This window comes from Panthera uncia, chromosome D1, assembly GCF_023721935.1.
Source record: "Panthera uncia isolate 11264 chromosome D1, Puncia_PCG_1.0, whole genome shotgun sequence".
Taxonomy (NCBI): Eukaryota; Metazoa; Chordata; class Mammalia; order Carnivora; family Felidae; genus Panthera; species Panthera uncia.
The window spans coordinates 99392071-99407848 of NC_064808.1; the positions used below are offsets into that span (position 1 = coordinate 99392071).

A 15778-nucleotide genomic window follows, 5' to 3' on the forward strand; every position below is an offset into this window, starting at 1 on the left:
GGGCTCGAACTCACAGACCGCAAGATCGTGACCTGAGCTGAAGTCGGACGCTTAACCGACTGCGCCACCCAGGCGCCCCCAGACCCTATTCTTTTAACTAGCTCTCTCTTCCTTTCACTTAAGAGTCCATTCATTCAAAAAAAAAAAAAAAAAAAAGAGTCCATTCATTCAACAAATATTATTCTAGTACCTTCTATAAGGGGCACTCTCTTTTGGGCACTGGGGATATAACCATGGAAAACTGGACAAAGTCTCTGCTGCCGTTGTAGATGTCACCCCGCACCCGGGAGAGAGCATCCCTGAACACTCTGGAAAGAAACATAGTTGATTGGAGGATCAGAGAGAAGAACAACACAGCTGGAGAGACGGGGAGACAGTGGAGGGGAAGGCCAAACCAGCAGGCAGGGCCAGGTCATGTGGGGTCTTGAAAACCACATGAAGATGTTTAGGCTGTGTCCCAAGACCAATGGGCAATTGTCAAAGGGCTTTAAGCTAAGGAGCGCCATGAGATTTCCATTTCACTCTGTCTGGTCATTCCCTGCACTCATCAGAAGCACAGGTGAATTATGGTACCCTACACAAACAGGCTGCTATTTTCTATTATCAGCCCACTTTCTGATCAACCTGTTCTGGAGCCACAGCCATTCTGGGTACAGCAGCCCATGAGGAAGCATCTACACCCACCATCTGAGTCCTAACTGGTGGCTCACTGCCCGCCATTTTGGATCCTGTTTCCCTCAGCGTGTCAGCTCCCCTGGGAAGCTCATCTCTCCCCTCTTGGTGGCATCTGGGTGATATAACCTGTGCTCAGCCCTGCATCGCCCTGCCCTGTGTGAAGGATGCAAGTAAGTGGGAAGGGTAGACAGGCCTAGCATCTGTCAACCCAGCCCAGAGGGGGAGGAAGGGCGGAGCTCTGTCTATTCTGTGTGGAATCAAGGAGCTTCACATAGGTAGTGGGGTGAAGAGAAGGACAGCATGAGGACCTTGCTGCCTCCTGGGTCACCCAACGGAGACAGCAAAGCGGGGGTCCGCTCTCGCTGCCTCAGTCCCATTCGTGGCTGGGTTTAAGATGAACTAGTGGGAAGGCCAGACCCTCCCCCTCCCTTCACAGCCACCCCTGCAGATACTCAGAGGCCTGGGCAGCTGGAGCCATGCTCCATCCTGCCAGCAGTCGCTGCCTGCATCCAGGTCCAGGGAAGGCCGGGCACAAAGCAGGAGCGCGGTTTCGCTCCCGGCCTCAGTGCGCACGAGGGAAAGGAAGAATACAGGTGTTGTGCCGCTGCTTACCTGTGCCGCCATCTCATTGAAAACTTGCAACCAACCCCACTAGGCAGGCATCCTCCTCCCTCTTTTTTACGAATGGAAAAACAGAGCGGTTAAATAACCTGCCTAAGGTCACACAGTCCGAAGAGGCAGAGCTGGGATTTGAAAATGCCCAAGGTCTGTCTGACTTTAGAAAGCACAGGGCCAGGCCCCTATGTTCTTCTGGGTGTGCAATCTGTCCAGGCCTCTCCTGGAAGGGGCACAGTGATGACGCCACCACACCAGCACTAACCCAGCTTGGTCCAGCGGCCCCCGGACCTGCAGGGCCCACTCTGGCAACAGTGAGACCACCGTGGCCATTGGGAGGGGACCGCAAGTGGAGTCACAAGGTACAGCCCTCTGAAGCCTCCCAACCTCTGAGGGCCAGCAAGAACCCCAGGAGGTGCCGGGGTGCTCGGCTCCACCTGCCTGAGAGGGTGGTCTGTGGGACAGAAGCCGACAGTGAGCGGCTGGTGTCTGTCTAGCAGGTGAACACGCCCATGGGGGCAGTCCATCTGCAATGTGTGCAGTGAGACAGCTGCCCTGGCTGATTCATCCCGAGGGCCCCAAGCACCAGCCCCGATTAAGCCAGATGTCAAACAGCTGCCTTAAACTGGTCAGCTGGGGCAGGCCTCCTGGGCCAGCCAAGCCCTTCAGCGGCCCACAGTGCTCCTTCAGCATCCCCTGAAATCCCCGGCTGTGGAAGGTACCTGGGTCAGAGGGATCGTGACAGTCCCAGTAGGATACCCCAAGCCTAAAAAGCCAAGCCCAGAGGAGTTCCAAGGGCTGGTACACCCAGCAGGACTGACTGGGGATACCGCAGCTCTCTGCCCTCTTGGTCTTCCGCAGGCTCCTCAAAGCTGCCCCCACTAGGCCATCCGTACTTCTCAGGATGGCCTGGACCCTCTTTGTGTCCGGCCAGCACACTCCATGAACGTCACTAAGTGTAGGCACTGTGCTAAGTGACCAGGAGGATGCTGAGTTCAAGCACACAAATAGGGACCCAGACTAGTTCCCAGGCAGATCGATGACCCACCAGGGACAAGACAGGGTGACCCCATGAAAACTTTGGCTTTGAGAAATCAAGAGCATTAACCAGCCAAGGAGCCGGAGGAGGGGTCCAGGGGCCGGGATAAGCAAGGAAACACCTCAAGAAAATCTCGGAGCAGGCAGACACAGGACAGACCCTGAGGACGGACCCAAGCAGGGGACGTTAGTGGAGGGTCAGACCACCGGGGCCACATCGCCAGGTGGGACAGATCACACTTCATGCTACAGGCTATGCGATGCCAGGAAAGGACAGGGGTGCTGGCGTGACCCAACCTCCATGCGAGGACAACACCCCCAGGGTCACGTGGGGACCAAGAGCAGCAGCAAGTGATCGGAAGCAGGCAGAGAGCGGATGGCTTTTTTGATAGCACTGGAGGTGGGTGGGGACGAGCCTCGGGTACGGGCGTGAGGACCAGAGCGGGGGGAGAGAACTGAGGCCCAGGCTGGAGATGGGAAGCATGGTACACCTACAGTCCCGGATGGTCAGCTCTGTGCCAGGTTTCAAGTTACATAATCACCACGTGGGAAGGAAAGGCTGCAATGTCCCTGCAAAGGTCCCTCTCCCCTTCCTGGGACATCTCACGAGGCTCAGGGGCTCTCCTTGGCCACTGACACACCGGCCTCGGTGCAGAGGTGAAGAGAAGGGGCCTCAGAGGCCCCATATCCACTCTCTCCTTCCTTCTGTTTGGAGACCAACAGCTGAGGAGATGGAAAAATGTTTAAAAAGCAAAAAGGAAAAGGTGGCGGGGGGAGAAGTGGGGGAGACACAAGAGAAGCCAGTGGTGCATGCAAGCTAAAAATCTAGAGACTAGATTTGAGTTATTAAACAATTTGCTGTAGTTTCTGCCTAGCTGATTGTTCGCATGTATGATGAGTCAAGGCAGATTCTATTACACTGGGAGATTAAGCAAATAAATGCTAGCTTTTGGAAACACATTAAAACGTGGGACTATGGAAATAAAATTATCTAGAAAATTGTATTAGCAAATTCATTAGCTGCAGTGAGGTGTGCAGCTGGCCAAGAGGGCCGGGCAGTGTTAAAACACTCGGCTCCTTTCAACGCCTGAGCTCCAGAGATACTCGGTGCTCTTTCTGACGCTACAGAGAGACTTTGTGCCTGAGACCACACTGGGGAGACGGGAGGAGGCTCCACTGTTGGCAGAAAATCTTCAGTAATCATACTGAAGGAAGACAAAAGCAGCACAGAGGTCTTGGTCTGCCACTCGCTTGCTCTGTGATCCTGAGCATGTCACTGAACTTCTCTGGACTGGGCTGTGCTCATCCTTTGCCACACCGCCTGTAGTTGCTGAGATGGTGATGAACGAGATACCCGTGAGCATGGCAGAACAATGAAGTGGTAGCAAGAGCCACTACCGGCCCGGACGACGCCCCTGTCTGACTTAGAAAGTCATGCCCCTTCCTCTGGGCAGACACCGACGGTCACCTGGGTGCACAGCTCTCACGAGCAAAGAGGCTGGATTCCAGCCTCCACATCCCCCCCTCAGCCTGGGCATCCTCCCACAGCAAGTGAGCTGCTTCGGGATCACCGCAGCCCCACACAACATACGAGCCTACATTGTTCTGTCGACTCAGGGCTGCTGCTTCCAGAAGTGCACTCTAGAGAAGGGATCCTGGATGAGTTACACCATTTAGGACGCAGGGCCAAGAACATCTTCTTCCTCTAAGCCTTCATGACTACAGCACATAAAAGCCTTTGATACATTTATTTTTGACACTCAGTTCTGCCTAAGAGATTGGAAACCCTCTAAAGCAGGAGCTGTTTGCTTCAGCTCTGTGTTCCCCGACACAGAGCGCAGGGCCCAGCACACTGTAGCAGGCACTCAGTAATTGCATGGTGTGTAAAAGAATAAGTAAGGAGCTGGGAGACAAATCGCAAAGGGCAGAGGGGGCAGGGGGTACGGGCAGTCCCGGTTCAGACAGCTAGACCCAAGAGCTGAAGAAAGCTCAGACCAAATGAAGCCATTCCTGAGCACTTCCAGGGAGACTCTCCTTGGCAATTAGTGATACTGAGTGACCCACAGCCATCTGATCTTGTTGGGGCCTCTCGTGTCTGTCTGGTGGGCTGGACAGGACTCCCCAGTTCTCACTCTGTGTCTGAGCTCTGTTGCTCAGAAGCAAAGACTGAGACCACCAGTGCAGTGAAAGAGACCTCCGTTCTGGCCCAGAGGCACCGCCTTCCTGGCTTTGTGACCCTGGGCCAAGCAGCCGCTGCCCTTGGCCTCATTTCTTCCTCTAGGAAATGGCATTCCTAACTCACCTGCCTTTTCCAACGCCAACGTCCCAGGGCTGTGATGAGGCAAACGACAAATCTTTCTGAGTATGTAAATTCTACAAAATGTATTGTTTCCTATCAATCTATAAATTTCGATGTAAATCAGATACATAAATTAGCCTTGGTCCAAGGAAATAATTTATCAGGTCAAAGAACAGTACCTCCTCTGCTCTTCTGAAGACTGACTGGAGCTCAGTCTTGGGCTGTGTTCCAAGGATGTCTGCCTGAAACGGCTTATAACTGGAGATAAGAGGAGGGTATGGAACGAAATAACCTCCTGAATGAAAAGCATGGTTCCGGGTAATGTGGGCAGAGCCCGTGCAAACATCTGGGCTTCCTTTTGCCTCACTTCTGTCTCTGGAGATGGTGACCCACACCTCAGCCATCCTCCACCCCCAAGGGTAGCACAGCCCGTTTTGGCTGCAGGGCACGTACGACTCACAGACTCTCAATTTAAAACCAGTTTAATTATAGCCAAAAAATGGGAGAAAGCCAAGGCCAGGGTGGAACAGGAGGCAGGAGGGGTGACATAGACCCAGGATATTTATTTCACCCAGGTGATGACTGGGTCTGAAATTATGAGCCACAAAAACCCTCATGTTTACACCTGTGCCATTTACATACCAATTAGCTCTTTAATAGAAAGGAAGGAACAGGATCAGAGGGGTACACAGCTGGAGGAGATGTTCAGGTGCGACACCTTCTTGGAACAAGGCTCTTATTATCTCCAGCATAAGCAGTTTCTTAATCAAAAGAGCAAAGGGATCTAAATATACTCGGGCTTTTTTTGGTAAGCTAGCTATGACTGCCACGTGGGCATGTGCCGGACTGTGTGCACTCTGTGTGCGTATGTGCGTGCACATGCACCACGGATGGGCTTGTCATGTCCAACCCCACCTAAGCAAGCCAAGGAAGAGATGCTTCCCCTGCAACCGCCAACAGGTTTTTTTTTTTGTCCCCAGAGAAAGAAAATGTCAACTTTCGGGGGCTGTGAAAACCTTGGTTTAAACTGAAACCGTCTCCTACCCTCCCTCCCGCCCCTCCCCCCTGTCTGACCCCCAAATCCGTCAGACATGTCTTTCTATACTTCCTCTGACCTCCCGGATGCCATTGCCAGTCACGGGCAGCCCCAGTAGCCACACATCAAAGCTATTGATGAGACTGCCACCTCTCCCCGCTCCTCAGCTTTCTCCCTCCTCCCCCCACCCCCTTCGTTGGTAAAGAACACGGCAGAACTGCATCATCCACTGTGCGCAAGAAAAAGACGGAGACGAGCTGTCCAAGGCTGACTCACACCGAAGGCGGGAAGACTCTGTCTGCATCTCAAGAGGATGGAGAAGGCTACAGGTGTGGAGGGGGCAGGGACACAGAGCACACGGAAAGGAAATAAATGTCCAGCCATGACATCGGCAGGAGTGCCTCCCTTTTGGCTCCCCCTGTACCATCATTTAGGGTTTGGCTTCTTTTCAAGGGATCTACTGGAGAAAGGGTCAAGAGCTCCCTTGCTATCTCTTCTCTCAGGCACGTGTTGCAGGATCATGTGCGTGGAGCTCCGGAATTCCCAGGCTTCTTCAGGAGGCTAGCTGTGAGCACAGCGAGGGCTCAGTCTGCCCAGCCCAAGACAGTGTCAGCCCAATGACTCCAAGAAAGACAGCTTCTGAGCATGGGAGACCAGCCCCACTATTTCCTTCACTGCTGTCGGTCTCCCCACCACAACAGGTAGAGGAGGCTAAGAAAACACCTTGGAAGGCCCACCTCAAACCAGATGAGCCGCAAGTCTGGGCACGGGTGCTTGTCTCCGACATATAGAGTCACCTGCTGCTGGGACACCTTTGATCATCTCTGTTCAGTTACATCTTCTCAAACCAAGCCAAGAGCTAAAAACCTTAGCATCTAGTCTTCTGGTCAATTCCAGTCTCCTTATCCAGCCCTCCCCACCCCTTTTCCCTTTCTCTCCTGAAGCCTGGAAAGCGGTCTCTATAACCTTCCACTTCCACAAGGGAAAGGGGGACCGTTATGGCTTCATAGCATCAGTCCAAGGAACAGAGAGTTCTCAATGAATAACCAGAAAGGGGAGGAGCCAGAACAGCTGATTCAAATTTGTTTTCAAACTGAGCCAGGGACGGGTGAGCGATTACATTTCTCAAAGCACACACCCCTGCACACGTGCGTGCGCACACCCTTGCGGTCTCTGGGGGAATGTGGCCGCGTCCTCAGGCAGCAGCTAGCAATGCTGGCTCCCAGAAAGCCATGCATTTGTTTAGCAGTGGGCTGCAGACACAAGTGCATTTCATTACTCGGCACCTCCAGCTACAGTAAACAAATTTGTCAGCTCACTAGCTCATTAAGGTGCACCCCGGACACAGGGGATTTATTGAGACCTGCACAATAAAAGTAACATGAATGGATTTACTAATTTTGTCAATCACTCCAACAAACGAGCCGGAGAGGAGGAGAAACTGGAAGAGGGGGACGAGAAAAAGGGGTGGAAGAGGAAGGAAAGGAAGCAAAACGGAGGAGGAAAAGTGGGAGTTTGGTTTGCAACAGAGTCAACAGGCTAGAATGAGATCCGGTCTGTGCTGGGCTGGGCTGTGCTGCCCGGTTACATGACCGCCTCCCCACTGGCACGCCCTCATGGCGGGCTACGCTTCCCAGGGTGTATGGCCCCTAGCAGGAAAGGCGCCAAGGGCAAACTCAACTGCACTACGTCAAACTGATGGGAACCTCCTCCTTCATTCCCCCCACCCCAGCATCTGATGCAGAAGTAGGGAACAGAACCCAGTATTAAAAGCCACACCAGGGGAAGCAGCAGCGACCTCCACACCAGGCACCTCTCTCCTCTTCCCACCTATACCTGCAGCCACTTCCTAGTCATGTACTTGAACCCTTTCAGACATTCCAGAGTGAATCCAAATTTCCACCACAAGAGCAAGAAGAGGAGGAAGAAGGAAAGGAAGAGAGAGAGAGAGAGAGAGAGGGAGAGAGGGAGAGAGGGAGGGAGAGACAGAGAGAGAATAGGGGGTGGGCTTGGGGTGGGAAGTAAATCCGGAGAGGTATGCAGCCCTCCGGTCTGTAACTTTGAAAATGACAGCAGGACTGGGGCAAAGGTCGCAGGGTCCGCGGCCTTAAGCACCTCCGCCAGCTGTGGCGGTGCAGCCTGGAGCCCGCAGGACGCCTGCCCGTATAAATCAGCGGTAAGCAGCCCCTGCTGGGGGTGAGGACAATGGGCCCACACGGGGGCGGGAGGCAGGACAATGGGGCCCGGCCAGTGCGCAGGCCCGGAACAAATGTGCCCTGGCACCACGGGGGCCCCCATTTGTGAAACTAATTGGCCCACGATTGAAAAACTGGACCAACTTCAACAGCCCTGAGAGGGAAGGGGCAGCCTGCAGTCGCCCAGCCCCGGGGATCAGAAGCTTCTCCCAGGTCCTGCCCATCTGGGAGAGGAGAGCTGCCTCTGAGACGGGGCCAGTCTGAGAGGAGACGGACAGGGGAGACGGACCGAGCAGGTGAACAGAGTGCTGCCTTGAGGGACCCGGGTGCAGCCTCTCCTCCTGAGATACAGAGAGCTGCCTTCCTCGATTCCTCTACACTGCCCTTCTACAGGATAGACAGGCAGTGGTCTACCCTCGGGGTTCCCAAAGGCTCTGGACTTGGCACCCCTGGGGTAGGTGGGTAGCACACACAAAGCTCCAGTGGGTTCTTCCTGCAATCCAACTGGCATGCATTCTGCTCTGTGCCCTCAGCTCTCCGTAGACGGCATGAGCTGGACTGTAAGAAGCTAGGATCACCCAGTCTCTAACTCCTCTGGTCCTGGTGGCTTCTTGGAAAAGAGTCCCTGAAGGGTGTGATGTGGGAAAGGACAGGCCAGGGTAATTATCCTGCCATTGTCCTCCTGCCCTACCCTTTCCTAGGACTTTTCACCAACTGAAGAGGGTGAAGAATGGAAAGCACTGAGGTCTTTAGCCAGAAGGCCTGTCCTCCAATCCTGGCTCAGTGACTAAGTCACTGTGCACTCCTGGGTAGGTTACTAGACATCTCTGGGTCTCCGTTTCCTGACTAGAAAAATGAAGGTGATGATAAATGACCCTTGAAACTTTTCCTCCTACTGCAACAATTATTCTAGGCCTATGGAAGAGCATGCTGGAAGACTGAAAGATCCTTCTTCCCCTGAGATGTGGTGAAGGCATTTCTCCCTCAGAGTCTGATTAGAAAGCCTTCTTTTAGTTAAAGAGAATCTCAAGGCTTCACTAGAAACCACCGTCTTAGGCTCACAGAGGGACAGTCACCAGGTGAGGCAAAGAAAAGACCCACGTGGATCACTAGGGGCCAATCTAGGTCTATCACCCCTAAGTCCTTCTCAAGCCCTGTGAGATAGGGAATTTTAGGGGATTTTAGGAAGATGAGGAAAGCAAGACTTGAAAGAACGTACTGGGCCCTTTCTCTCAAGTGACCAGCAATTACCTGCTTAGTTCCTTCCAGAACTGGCCATACGATCAGAAGGGCAATTCTGGAGTCGCTGGGTCTGAAGATACCTCCAAGCCTCTGTACTAGGCGATGGTTTGGCCGATGAGATGAGAGAGAGGGGAGCAAAGCTTTCTCTCCCATGCCCCCCACAGTGCTGTGATAAAAAAGCCAAAGAGTGACCCTCGGAGAGGGTGAGCAAGAGAACCAGACTCTCTGAAGCCAGTGGTCTCATTTCCCTACGGCCCTGTGCCCCCACATGGCAGGTACCTCAATTTCTTTTTAACTTTATTTATTTACTTTCAGAGAGAGACAGGTGAGAGGTGATTAGGGGCAGAGAGAGAGGGAAAGAGAGAGAATCCCAAGCACTGAGAGTGCAGAGCCCGATGCAGACCTCAAACTCATGGACCCTGAGATCACGACCTGAGCGGAAATCAAGAGTAGGACGCTTAACCGACTGAGCCACCCGGGGGCCCCAGGCACTGCAATTCGGAGCAGTGGTTCGGGTCCAGAGCTTCAGGAGGGGGTACGGCGGTTCTGCCTGAAGATGAGACCCGATGTCCTTATTTGTGTAATAAGTTCTTACCAGATCTTGTTTATCTCTTCTGTTCATCAAGTGGACAAGACATTTTCTATAGAGACTCAATCTCTCTGGTTCCGAGCATCCCCCAAGTCATCTTGAGGCCCCCAGGGGAGGAGCCAGGGCCCAGAAGAGGGGTCTCTGGGAAAAAGCAACTCAGCTTGGGTCTTATTTAAAGACCTGTAAACCCCGATGTATTTCACAGACAGTGAGGTGGATGTAGGAGGAGGTCCAGAGAGAAAGGCAGGGAGGGACAGACAAGGAGAGACAGTCAGAGGCCAGACAAAGACCCAGAGAGACAGGAGGGGTTGGGGAGGAGAGCAGGGGTTGGAGGGGGACAGATATTCAAAATAAAGTGAAATGTTGATTGTTTCAGGGCCATTTCAATATCTGACAAACATCAGGCAATGAAAAGAAAAAGCAACCGCATATAAATAAACAAAACCCAACCAAAAAAAAAAAAAAAAAGAGAGAGAGAGAAGGACGTATTCATTTTACTGACATTTTAATGGTTCTTCTCCTTTCCCCCCCAGAAGATGATTACAAATTAAGCAGCATTTAAACGCTTTTTACTGTCAACAATTAAAAGGAGGGCTGGGAGCCTGAGACTGTGGTAGCCATTCATTCCCACGGTAACCAGGCTATCAGAGGCACCGCCAGGCTTCCCATACTGTACCACACACAATGGCCAAAAAGGGAAGAGTGCGTACACCGTTAATTTTGCAGGACATTCAGAAGCAAATTAAAATATAAAAAGCTCCCGCACAAAGGTAGATACCAAGAGTGAGGGCAGGACAGGTCAAGCTCTTGGAATTAAAGTCTTAGCAACGGCAGAGTTTAAGCACAGCCTGATTACACCTTATTCAAGGCTGCCCTGCCTTCGTTTTATGGAGACAGAGACACAGAGAGAATTTCCCAGGAAGGATGGAGGGTGGAGGTGGCTTTCCTAGACAGAAAGGAATAAACAATTAAAAGGACCCGGCAGCTCCAGGCCAGACCCCAGGTCCCAGGGAGTGAAGGGCGGACCCACCAGCTCCCTCAACCTGCACTTCACCGATGGGCACTGGTCCACTGACATCTAGCCCTTTCGCACCTGTGCCATGGCTTTCTCTGTTGCATCACAGAGAGGAACCAGGTGATCTTCATTTCATTCTGCTCAGAGGAAAGGGTTTCATTCCGGAGTGAACCAAACGAACAGAGGCAACTGTTCAGAAACTGACCTGCCTTCCGTCCCCACCGATTCACTCCCACCCCTGCCCACCCGAGCATGATACTACCCAACACTCACGCCTTTCCGAAACGCTAAAAACCCTCTGGGTTGGGTCCCGGTAAATTTTCTCTCGCTAGAACCCTTGTTTAGGCTACTCAAAAATGGATTCTAAGAATCCACATCATCTCAGGTACCTTTTAGAATAATGGGATAATGAAAACTCGCCCCCTGGATAAAAGGGAGAAAAGAAAGGACTGAAAGAAGGAAACGGAGTCGGGTGGAGAAGCAGGGGATGTCGCTACCCGTTTCCTTTCCAGTTCTTCGGAGAGCAACGTGGAAAGTCACAGAAGCGAGCTGGCTCCAGAGGATGAGCCGGGTCCGTTTCTGTACCGTAAAGTTTAATATGCAGGAGGGGCGACAGAGAAATAAAAGAGACACGTCCCCTTTAAAAGGAAATATAATTTACAGTGTGCAGCCAGGCGGCCCATAGTTTCAATCTCGTTTACTATAGAGAAAACTCTGCTAGCTGTTCTCTATCCCACAAATCCGATTTAATCAGACAAGCCAGCCAGCGTGGCTTGGAGTAAAAACGGATAATTAGTAAACAGAGAGCTACTCCAGTGCTTCATTGGCATTCGAGTTGGGCTACTGTGTCGCATTTAAAATGCAGTCTGATGAAGTTTACAAAATCAAACCATTTGTTACTCCTATTGAAGAGGCTTCAGGCCACTTGCAATTAAATTGGAATTAGTGCTCAGAATGAGACACAGCAAATTCATACTAAAAAGGGATCTGACTTTGAGACATTTGACTTCACTTCAACAGTTTTCTGTGTGAGTGTGGGTGTGGGTGTTACCGAAAGACGCCTCACTCACCCCGACTCTGCAGAGCTCCCCGACTCGGTGAGCTTGTCCCCCACAACCTCCTACTCTTGGGGCTGGCTGCGGGGGGAGGGGGATGGGGCCACAGGGGAGGGACAGCTGACACTGGAGAGCCAGGCCCTGCATTCACACCAGGACGATACTGTACTAGGGAAAATGTGTCCACAAAGGACCATATGGCTCCCTTCTGCATTGAGCCTTTGGACAAGGGGGTGGAAGGGGGGGCGGGGAAGCTGCCAGAAGGCACACTTCCAGGGGGCACCGGCCCCGCCCACCTCAGACAGCAGGCTGGCGGCTCTGGGAGAACGGGGGCACCTTTTCCCCGTTGGCCGGGTTCCTGTCACGCTCCTGCCTTCCCTCCCTCCAAGGCGCATGCACAGGGAGGGTTTCTGTCACCATGTCCTAGCCCATCAGCATGCCCCCGGCCCGGTGCGCTGCCCTTATAGGCAGAGAAGACTAGACAAACTCTGTCTTGGTAGGGCTCCCTAACCTAGAGCCCACAAAGCCCCCAAGCCGTCCAGGGACAGAATTCAGGAGGCTGGTGAACTTGGAGAAGAAAAAAAATTGTATCTCTATTTTCACCAACCTCTACCTGAAATTCGGCAGCTCCTTCAACGGGGAATAAAAGCAAAACAACCCCAGCTGCATTAGCCGTACATGCGGCTTGGTCATGGACAGGGCAGATATTTGCGTACCCACACCACGTGAGAAGTGTTGCATTTGCAGCCAAACATTCATGCAAACCGCTCCTGCAAAAATACAGTGGACGTTCAACCACCGCCTGAGCTTAACAGGATAACAAAGAACCACACATAGGTACTACAAATGATTTTTTAAAAATATTTTTCTGTGTTTGAAGTTTCCATTTATAATCTCAGGTATTTTACTTGACGCATGGATTTCACCAGACTTCCCTGGGGCCCCATAGCACAGAGCTTCAGTTTGGGAGGATGAAACAGCTCTGTGGATGGATGGCGGTGAAGGTTGCACAGCGCTGAGAACGTACTTAACGCCGTTGAAGTGTATGCTTAAGAACACTTAAAATGGCAAAGCCTATGTTATATACGTATTTTGCCAAAATAAAAAGAATCCTTGGTCTCGACCAGTCAAAAGTTACCTGTACAGGAGTACAGCCCTCTGATGCTCAGATGTATCCAGACAAAAACTCAGTTTCGCCCCTCCTTCACCTCCTCCACATCTCCATCTGCGGTGAAGAATAGGCCGGAATGGCTCCTGGGAAGCAGGGAGTGGCCACGTGTGGTTCCTTGGAAAGGACCCCGCCGGAGGCCCAGACTTCTCAGCTCTGACACCAACCAGACTTGGGCGAGTGGCTTCAAGTTCAAGGGTTACTGTCTCCCTCTCCCCATCAGAATGAAAGCCACCTGAGAGCAGGGGCCTCCTTTCTCTCACACACCGCTGTTCCCTCTTGGGCCTGACAAGTGTTTCATGAGTATTTATTGGATAGAGGGAAGAACGAATGGGTGGATGTGGGATTAAACAAATGAATTTGGTCTCTCTGGACCTCAATCTCATCCCTGATATAAAGAGGATAGGCTCTGTGATCCTTTAAAGCTCCTACAGTTGGAGGGGGTTCCATCTGCTCTCCTCTAGCTACTGCTCACACACATCCTCCAGTGTGCAGCCCTCCGAGACAGACAGCGGGTGGCGCACGTGCACAGGTTGGGGATGGACCATGGCAGTAGCATGTCTGACGTGACAGGGCACCGCCCTCAGGCCCCAAGACTTTCATGCGGTCCTCAGGGATGACCCCACACTGGCCCACTAGGCCTCGTGGCCTGCCACCCAAGGAGGAAACGAGCAAGGTGAATTTACAGGCTGGCTGAACACACAACGAGAAGGAGCCACGGAGGCCTGAGGAGGAGGCTCCTACGTGGCATCAGGCGGCCAGCCGCAGTGGCTCTGAAAGCCTGGGGGGAGGAGATGCTCCTTTTGGCCATTCAGGGAGGGAGGGGGAGGAATTTGATTATGGTCACAAGGAAAAACAAAACACCGTCCACCAGACTTTCCCACTTCCCCCAAATCTGGAACCGGCCTCCCTGTAAGTAGGCTGTGTTCCTGACTCACTACATCTATCCCAGGGAGAGGAGGCGGAGCGTCCAGCAGGCGCGTGCCTGGGCCTCAAGGCCCTGTTAGATGGTGTGTGTGTTCCTCGGACAACGGGTGGGCAACCTAGTCCTCCCCCACACCACACACGTGCCCGTATGCACACCGGTGGCGTCTGAAGAAAGGTCTGGAGAGACACTCCAGCTCGGATTCTAAAAAGGAAACGCAAAGTTCAATGTCAGTGGTTTGGGGTTCTTCTTTCCTCCATGTAAATTTTGTTTCCTAGGTACCTCCCCTTTCAGTTCCTCCTCTGGAGTTTCTGGGCCACTCCCTGGCATGACTGGGGCCTGAGGAGGGCCCCAGGACACACGGGAAACTTTATGGCTGACGCTCATGCCACGGCCAGGTGTCCAGCACCCCGGTCGTAAACAAAGTGGCCCCAAGAGACTCCTCTCTCGAACACTAGCACTGCTGGGTCACCAAATCCTCCCATCCTGTTCTCCTGCTTTCTGCAAGTCCTCACTTCTCTCTTCAGGTGGTGTTACTTTTACTCCCCTCGGGACACAGTATGGAAAGCCACTTTGGACACCCCTCAGGCATTTTCTCACTCGCGCCTGCACCTGGCCTTTTTTGAGTTCCCATTCTATGCAGGTGTCAAATCCTAAGGCTGTAATCCTGAGATACTGCTTGCCACCAAGATGCTTACAGTCTAAGAGGAGCTCTGCAAAAAGCCTGGACTTTGGAGTCAGGTGAAACCTGGGTTCAAATCCTGTCTCTGCCATTTATTTACCAGCCATATAGTCATATGCATGCCCTACTAGCTCTGGGTCTTGGTTCCTTCATCTGTTTTAGAGTGCTAATACCCAAGTTCAAGGATGCTAGGAGGACTGAGGATAATACACGACAGGTGCCCACCACAGTGCCAGGTGGAACCGAGACATGGGCGCTGCTTAGAACGTTGACCCAGGGGACGGGGTGAGGGTCATGGAGAGACAGGTACGTGAGAAAGTGGACGGTGGTGTTGTAGCCTAGGTACCATGAACCGAATCACAGCTGGAGGAGCTTACAAAGAACATTCCAGGCCTTCCATCACCAACCAGAGCTTTTCCTCGAAAGCGTTCACTTTAAACCTCCTTCCCACCCTCCAAGTTCTCCCATCCACTTGATCTCCGTACATCCCTGGCAGCCCTTCCTGTCCTCACTTCTGTCGCCATTCAGTCCAACCTTCCATGCCCATGGTTCAACTACCAGCTGCCTCTTTGCCAATTCCTGAATTCCCCTGCCCGTTATCCCTGCATCGTTCCCACCCTGTCAAACCCAACGTTGGCTCGGTTACCTCCTCCCTTCTCCACTCCTAGGGCTGCCTACATGGACTGCCTCTACTTCCCAAGGCTCACTAACCCCTCCACCCATCATGATGTCCGTGCTTCCACTGTCCCACCAAGACCAAAACCGTTTGCTTCTCATAACCAGTGACCCCCATGTGTCACTAAATTCAACAGACGTTTTCTCGTCTTCCCCTCAGGGGACTTCTCAGCAGTATTAAGATTGATGACCACTTTTTCCTCTCTGAAACCTCTTCCTTAACGCCACACTCTCCTGGGCTCCTTCCTATTCCTTCCAGCGATCCCTTTTCAATCTCTATGTGGGTTTCAATTGTTCTGGAGAGGCAGAACGTGGGGATTCTCCGGATTGTGTTTTAAGCTTTCTTCTCTTCCTGTACACTCTTGCTTTATAACCTCTCTTCAAAGATCCTTTTACATGCTGATGACTCCCAAATATACATGTCCAGAGAGTCTCTCTCTTCTGAGTTCCCAACATAACTATATATCCAAATACCTCCCAGAAAGTTTCCCACTGGACACGTCACTGCTGCAATATTAAAACTGTTCATTATCTGAATGACAGCGACAACAAAAATGTTCTGCTCTCCT

At 52.3% G+C, this 15778-nt stretch overlaps 1 protein-coding gene across 2 annotated transcripts in view; it reads right to left on the reverse strand.

The window, feature by feature from the left end:
* Positions 1-15778, reverse strand: part of ZBTB16 (zinc finger and BTB domain containing 16) — a 192815-nt gene that overhangs the window by 13524 nt on the left and 163513 nt on the right. The gene's annotated exons all lie outside the window — the stretch shown is intronic.